An 8604-nucleotide genomic window follows, 5' to 3' on the forward strand; every position below is an offset into this window, starting at 1 on the left:
ACTTATGACGGGCTCTCTGACCAGCATTCATATCTAAATAATGTATACTCGAGCTGATTTCCTCTATTCTGTTTATTTCAATCTACAGTATAAACATTTAAAAATATACCAGAAATGTTATAAATGGTGCAAAGGTGACATTAAAATAATATCAAAGATGATTGACACAAATTCACTACCATTATAGTATGCTCTTCACTTAGCGAAGAATTCATTTAACAACGTGGTCTTAGGAACGGAACTCCATCATTAAGTGAGGAGAGGCTGTAATCTTAGGCTCAATATCTGTAATCCTCACTACCATTAAAGCAGTGTCCACATCACATAATTCTTAAAACAATTAAACTCTATAAAAGCTATATTCTTCTTTCAACGTACCAGCTGTATCCCACTAAGGTGGGGTGGCCAAAAAGAAAAATCTAAAGTTTCTCCTTTTAAATTTAGTAATATATACAGAAGGGGTTACTAGCCCCTTGCTCCCGGCATTTTAGTCGCCTCTTACGACACGCATGGCTTACAGAGGAAGAATTCTGTTCCACTTCCCCATGGAGATAAGAGGATATAAACAAGAATTAGAGAGAAAATAGAAGAAAACCCAGAGGGGTGTGTATATACAGTGGACCCCCCGTTAACAATATTTTTTCATTCCAGAAGTATGTTCAGGTGCCAGTACTGACCGAATTTGTTCCCATAAGGAATATTGTGAAGTAGATTAGTCCATTCCAGACCCCCAAACATACACGTACAAACGCACTTACATAAATACGCTTACATAATTGGTCGCATTGGGAGGTGATCGTTAAGTGGGGGTCCACTGTATATGCTTGTACACGTATGTATAGTGTGACCTAAGTGTAAGTAGAAGTAGCAAGACGTACCTGTAATCTTGCATATTTATGAGAGACAAAAGACACCAGCAATCCTACCATCATGTAAAACAATTACAGGCTTTCGTTTTACACTCACTTGGCAGGACGGTAGTACCTCCCTGGGCAGTTGCTGTCTACCAACCTACTACCTACAATAAAAGTTATATATTTTTTTTTTCAACAAATCGGCCATCTCCCACCAAGGCAGGGTGACCCAAAAAAAGAAAGAAAATCCCCAAAAAGAAAATACTTTCATCATCATTCAACACTTTCACCACACTCACACATTATCACTGTTTTTGCAGAGGTGCTCAGAATACAACAGTTTAGAAGCATACACATAAAGATACAGAACATATCCCTTCAAACTGCCAATATCCCAAACCCCTCCTTTAAAGTGCAGGCATTGTACTTCCCATTTCCAGGACTCAAGTCCGACTATATGAAAATAACTATATATAGCTATATAGCATGTAATAGGATATTCAATTCTCTCGTATTCATTGTAACTCCTAAATTTATTTCTACAACCACCTAAAAGACTATTTAAAAGTACTCAATGCCTTATTAATCTTAAGATTGTCTTAAAGTTTGCCCGAAATGCTCTGCATATTATTTGGGCTTTCTGCATGCACACCAAAATGTCATTTACCTCTGTACATTGTATCATGCTGAAGTAAAGTATGTGTCTTAATCTATCATTCTATTCAAAATTTACTGGCATTATTAATGCAGTGGAACCTCAAATTTCAAACGTATCACTTATTGAATGTTTCAAAAAGAGAATCCTTTTTTCAAACCAACTTGGTCCCTATTATCGAATGCGCCCCTATTTTCGGACCGCCAGTACCGGACCTGTCCACCAGCCCGCTCTGTCCGCGTCCCCGCGCAGGCGCTGTGAGCCAGTCTGGCTTTGTTGATATCAAGCTTGAGTGAACACTAACCTGCGCTCTCATTCAAACATTTACTATTATTTCATTGTGTTTAGTGCCTGTGGGACTGTGAAATAAGCTACCATGGGACCAAAGAAACTTGCTAGTGGTACCCCTGTGGTAAATAAAGTGAGAAACACCATAGATGTGAAGAAGGGAAAATTCTTAGGAATCCACCTTGATAATAAGACTCAAATTTCATACACATATACAACAAATTTCTAAGAAAATTTCCAAGACTGTAGGCATACTATCGAAGATGCGGTACTATGTTCCACAGTCAGCCCTCTTGGCCCTATATCACTCTCTTATTTACCCCTATCTCACCTATGGAATTTGTGCATGGGGCTCAACAACAATTAACCATCTCAGACCACTAATTACCCAACAAAAGGCTGCAGTTAGAATGATAACAAATTCTCACTACAGGCAGCACACTCCACCAATATTCAATACACTAAACCTACTCACCATACAAAACATCCATACTTATTACTGCACCTATTACATACATAGAACACTTAACTCTGATATTAACCCTCCCCTCAAACATCTCCTTGCCAACCTCAACAGAACACATGACCATAACACAAGGCACAGATCACTCTTTGATGTTCCTCGTGTCCATCTCACACTATGCAAAAACTCAATGCACATAAAAGGCCCTAAAATCTGGAATTCATTACCTGTAAATATAAAAGAAACACTACCTGTTTATAAATTCAAGTCTCTTCTCAAAGATCACTTACTCACCCAAAACCAAATAAATACTGAATAACTGAACCTTATAAATTGTATATCTTAAATGTTTCTCACAATTATATCACATAAATGTTAAACCTAAAACCGAATCTAACTTTATTATTTTTTAAATACACTACCTAACAGAATCCTTCATATGACTGAATGTACAACAATACAAGCAACCATATGACCTGTCTTTGTAATACTCACTTGTGATTTATAGTAATCTGTTTTCATTAATGTTTTATCACTGATTTCATCATTGCTTAGTTAATCTTAAGTTAATTTTAAGCCAGCCCGTAATGCTATGCATAGTATAAGTGGCTTTGGCATGCTGCTCTTATCTGTATTTTTTTGTACCTCTGTATGTGTGCTCAAATTGGAAATAAATAAATAAATAAATAAATAAATAAATAAATAAATAAATAAAAAGGAAATAATACAGAGGTATGAGAGTGGTGGAGACTTGCTGAGCTTGCCAGGATGTATGGGAATAACAAGTCGATCATTGGTTCTATCCTGGCAAAAAAATAACAAATCAAGGAAGCTGATGTTGCAAAAGGTGTTAATATGCTAACCAAAAAAAGACCACAAATAGTTGAAGAGGTTGAGAGGTTGTTGCTGATGTGGATCAAAGATAGAGATGGCAGGTGACAGGGTTTCAAAGACAATTATTTGCAAAAAGGCAAGGAAGTTGCATGCCGATCTGGTACAGAAAACTCCTGGAACTAGTTCAATGACAGAACCATGTCCTATTTTAAGGAAATGTTAAAGAGACGCCAGAAACAGAGGACTGTGGACAGTTATTTTGTGAGACAGGGGTCCAGTGACTCAAGCTGGTCCTAGTGGCATTAAAAGACAGAAGGGAAGTAACCCCAGAGAGGGCTTTACCTGAAGTCCTCATGGAAGGGAATTCTCCTTCCAAACACTAACCCCAACTCCCTCTCTTCTCCTCCCTATCTTCCAAATACCATCACCAATCTTTAATAAAGGTAAGTAAAAATGTTATTTTATATTTATATACATAATTGAACACTATAGTATTTGTTATGTGTATGTAAAACTGTAATTAATCTCTACAAAATGCATTTTTTTGTGAGTATTTTTGAGTTTCTGGAACGGATTAATTGTATTTCCATTATTTCTTAAGGGAAATATTGCTTCGATTTTCAGACTTTTCGAATTTAGAACTAGCTCCTGGAACGGATTAAGTTTGATATTTGAGGTTCCACTTTATTATGCTCCCAATAAACAATGAAGAAAAATTATATGAATAAGAATAAATAAAACCAAAGGAATGTTTAAAAAATTATCAATGTGATTAGAATATTATACAAGATGGAATAAAAATGTATGTACATACCAGGGAGAGGAAAGCAGTGCAGGCTATAGTGGAGAGGGAAGTACTGTCAAGTACTTCCAGCAGTAGTAGCCCACTGCCTTTATGTCGGGAAACCAATAAATTTTTTGTACTGCAGTAGTGGTGGCAGTGGGTATGTAGTACCTTTCAAGTCTCTTGAAAGTTAGTTTCTGGTGCCACTATCTGCAATTAAACTTTTTTTTTTGAAGACATTAGATTAATATGCTGATTGAAACTGGAAACTCATCAAATTTCTATCTTCCATAAAGAACTTGCTTCATACTTGGCTTTGTGTGTTAACAGAGCTTTAAAAAAAATATGGCTGGAAGATCTAAAAGGTTTTAATCAGCAGTCAAAAACATTATTTCTGCAATGAAAATTGTTTCGAATTATCTGTTGTAAGTGCTGCTTGAAAGTCTACAAAATCAAAATCTTCAATATCTGTGGAAAATATTTTAATCTTCCTAAGCTATAGTGCCTAATAGGTGTTTAATGTGTTGATTTGGGTCAAAAAATGCATTTGAAAATGGAATAGAACCAACAGGGTCCCTCTGCGTCTGCGCTGATGTGCGGGGAAGAGGTCGAGAGAGGGCATCGGGGTGAGCGGAAGTGTTTTGAATGAAGTTAAGAGGCTGTGAAAACATGGGACCAGGAAATTGGCATTCACGGCGGCCTAAGGATTAATATAGGCCTCACTTCATAATTAAATTCAAATTCAATTCAAAGTTTATTCCCATTGTATCAATCACATCTGCTAGAAAAATGACAGGATGGATAATGAGAACCTTCAAAACTAGGGAGGCCAAGCCCATGATGACACTCTTCAGGTCACTTGTTCTATCTAGGCTGGAATATTGCTGCACTCTAACAGCACCTTTCAAGGCAGGTGAAATTGCCGACCTAGAAAATGTACAGAGAACTTTCACGGCGTGCATAACGGAGATAAAACACCTCAATTACTGGGAGCGCTTGAGGTTTCTAAACCTGTATTCCCTGGAACGCAGAAGGGAGAGATACATGATTATATACACCTGGAAAATCCTAGAGGGACTAGTACCGAACTTGCACACGAAAATCACTCACTACGAAAGCAAAAGACTTGGCAGACAATGCACCATCCCCCCAATGAAAAGCAGGGGTGTCACTAGCACGTTAAGAGACCATACAATAAGTGTCAGGGGCCCGAGACTGTTCAACTGCCTCCCAGCACACATAAGGGGGATTACCAACAGACCCCTGGCAGTCTTCAAGCTGGCACTGGACAAGCACCTAAAGTCAGTTCCTGATCAGCCGGGCTGTGGCTCGTACGTTGGTTTGCGTGCAGCCAGCAGCAACAGCCTGGTTGATCAGGCGCTGATCCACCAGGAGGCCTGGTCACAGACCGGGCCGCGGGGGCGTTGACCCCCGAAACTCTCTCCAGGTAAACTCCAGGTATAAGGATTACAATGCTGAGTTTACAGAATTTGGTTATTGTGTGGTTTACATGTAGTAAAATAATAATTACAGAGTGTACCACTAGAACACCTAGCATGGCTAGGCATTTCGGGCAGACTTATATTAAATCTTAAGTTTAAAATATTACAAAATTTTGAGGTAAGTTGGTATTATGGCTAAGTGACTAAATACTAGTTAGTGAGTTTAGCAATGTGAATGCTTTTGTTTTGGCACTATACATAGTTTCAGTATTGGAGTATCACAGGCCAACTTTTGACTAGTTAAGATTCATTATTTTGAGATTGAGATTGATATTTCTGTTTATGGTTAAATGGGTGAGTGAGTGTAAGTGTTAACCACCAGGTGGTATTCGTATTATTAGTTGACAGGGTGTATCAGGGAGATAAGATGTTTTCTGATGGTAGTTTTGAAGGTGATGAATGTGTCTGCAGTTCTCGAGTTCTCAGGTAGGGTGTTCCAGATTTTAGGGCCTTTGACATACATTGAATTTTTGTAAAGGTTTAGTCGGACACGGGGAATGTCAGAGATGTTTGTGTCTGGTGTTGTGCCTGTGGGTTCTGTCGCAACTATCAAGAAAGCGTTTTAGGTCAAGGTTAATATTGGAATTTAAGGTCCTGTAGATGTAGATTGCACAGTAGTAAGTGTGGATGTACTGGAGTTTACCTGGAGAGAGTTCCGGGGGTCAACGCCCCCGCGGCCCGGTCTGAGACCAGGCCTCCTGGTGGATCAGAGCCTGATCAACCAGGCTGTTGCTGCTGGCTGCACGCAAACCAACATACGAGCCACAGCCCGGCTGATCCGGAACTGACTTTAGGTGCTTGTCCAGTGCCAGCTTGAAGACTGCCAGGGGTCTGTTGGTAATCCCCCTTATGTGTGCTGGGAGGCAGTTGAACAGTCTCGGGCCCCTGACACTTATTGTATGGTCTCTTAACGTGCTAGTGACACCCCTGCTTTTCATTGGGGGGATGTTGCATCGTCTGCCAAGTCTTTTGCTTTCGTAGTGGGTGATTTTCGTGTGCAAGTTCGGTACTAGTCCCTCTAGGATTTTCCAGGTGTATATAATCATGTATCTCTCCCTCCTGCGTTCCAGGGAATACAGGTTTAGGGGGGGGGGGTGTTGCCAGGGATGGGATTTAGTGATTATTCTTACTGCGACTTTTTGTTGGGTTATTATTGGCTTTAGGTGTGTTGCTGCAGTTGAACCCCAAGCACAGATAGCATAGGTGAGGTATGGATATATAAGTGAATGGTATAGTGTGAGAAGGGCAGTTTGCGGCACGCAGTATCATATCTTGGAGAGGATCCCAACCGTTTTGGATACTTTTTTGGTTATGTGTTGGATATGGGTGCTGAAGTTCAGGTTAGGAAATGTCGTAACTGTTCCTGGTAAAGAGTGAGGGAACATGATTTATGGGACCACCGTAATAAAGTGGTAAAATTAGTGAATAATGGTGGGACCGGCGGTGACTGGTGCGCTGCCATGGAGTGTGTCCAGGGGAAATTACCCGTGAATTAATCCTCACTCATCGGTCTCAGATCTTAATGGAGTGGTCTCTAATGTGTATAATAATTATGAGACATTAAATCGTCTTGTGAATTGTAATGTAATCAGTGATAATAACACTAAGTTAAGAGAATGCGTGAAGTGAAATAAGTCGTTGTTCTCCAAGTGAACACATGTTTACCTCGTTGTTCCTGTCCCGAGGACAGTGAAGTTTTTACGGAGTCACGACTTCTAAACCGGGACAAACCAACGGATACCTGGTCCTGCTGGAATAAGAACCGTGTCGGTGTAGCAGGACATCGAAATGTGATGGTGAATGGAGGAAATAAGGAGCATCAATCACCCACAGTTAATTAAGTAACCCTTCTAGTTATAGCAGACTGATACTGGCCAGTTAGGTATGTTGTAATTGGATAGGTTATGGGTGATCCAGCTACATCAAGTGACCACCAGAGAATATCTGTTAAGTGGTGGTATTATATACAAGTGTTTTTTCCTTGAAGGATATATACATGTGCAACCTATCCCCCCCCCTTCATTCAGTTAAATATAATCTATACAATCCACAATTAATTAGTAGCGCCGTACTTGTGGGTGCTATCCAATTTATACTGGTCTCGGATAGATATGGATGAGACTGAGTGTCGAAGGGCCACCTGCAGTGACCAGAGGTGGTTAAGTTTTCTCACATGGTACACGGGGTGACTACGGTAAACAATATAGTTGTCTCCCAATGAGATTACTCGTATGCATGTAATGTTGAGGTACATATAGGTAACACCCTAGAAAATTTTCCATATCTGTCTGTGAAGGTATTCAAATATGAATTAATACTGTCTTATTTATATTTACACCATTAGAGAACATATTTGTTAACGACTGTCATTAAGTGTAAATATTAGCCAATAGTTATCATGGGTTACTAAGCCTTCTAGTATAATATTTATTTTAAGGGGGTGGGAGAGCTGACAGGGAAGAATAGCCAATGATGGAGAGTGACGGGAGAGGGTGGTCATTGATGGGAAGTGACGGGGGAGAGTGGTCGTTGACGGGGAGAGTGGTCGTTGACGGGGAGAGTGGTCGTTGACGGGGAGAGTGGTCGTTGACGGGGAGAGTGGTCGTTGACGGGGAGAGTGGTCGTTGACGGGGAGAGTGGTCGTTGACGGGGAGAGTGGTCGTTGACGGGGAGAGTGGTTTAAAGAACCAACATGTTGTTAAATTAGACATGTGCAACTCTTGGGTATCTTTATTGAGGAAACGTTTCGCCACACAGTGGCTTCATCAGTCCATACAAAGGATAAACTTGAACAGGAGGAGAATGAGGTAATCAGTCCCTCAACCTTGAGTCGATGTGGTCAGTCCATCAATCTTGAATAGAATACGGCATATGAGAGAAGCAGCTTATAAACCGTATGGCAGGAGAGGTGCAGCAGAGTAAAGTAGCTATTTTTAATTATACAGGCATAGCTATTCACGCGAAGCGATACCTGGAATAGTTCGTTAGTTTAATATGTTTATTATGCACCCCATACCCATCCTGTGGGCAGAACTGTGGTCAGGACACTCCATCCACTACCGAGGGGAAGCGAGACAGAACCCCTCCCCCCCCATACACACACGAAGAGGGTTTCACGGGAGGAGGAGCCCGCAGGGGCCATACAGCACCTTGAAAGATGAAAGGCAATCAGATCTGATCCAAGAGAAGAGAAAGTCTCAATTCTCTGGATCAAGAGCCCTTCA

General features: G+C 40.5%; 1 protein-coding gene across 9 annotated transcripts in view; it reads right to left on the bottom strand.

The window, feature by feature from the left end:
- PCB (Pyruvate carboxylase) overlaps positions 1-8604 on the bottom strand; it is a 194496-nt gene that overhangs the window by 108726 nt on the left and 77166 nt on the right. For 6 of the 9 annotated variants that reach the window (XM_070083295.1, XM_070083287.1, XM_070083293.1 and 3 more), the window contains exon 2: positions 3909-4088. The gene's annotated coding sequence lies outside the window, so the exon portion shown is untranslated. Of the gene's footprint in view, positions 1-3436; positions 3527-3908; positions 4100-8604 lie in introns of all 9 variants that reach the window. The other 3 variants (XM_070083288.1, XM_070083291.1, XM_070083294.1) reach the window with 2 other exon arrangements.

This window comes from Cherax quadricarinatus, chromosome 9, assembly GCF_038502225.1.
Source record: "Cherax quadricarinatus isolate ZL_2023a chromosome 9, ASM3850222v1, whole genome shotgun sequence".
NCBI classification, from domain to species: Eukaryota; Metazoa; Arthropoda; class Malacostraca; order Decapoda; family Parastacidae; genus Cherax; species Cherax quadricarinatus.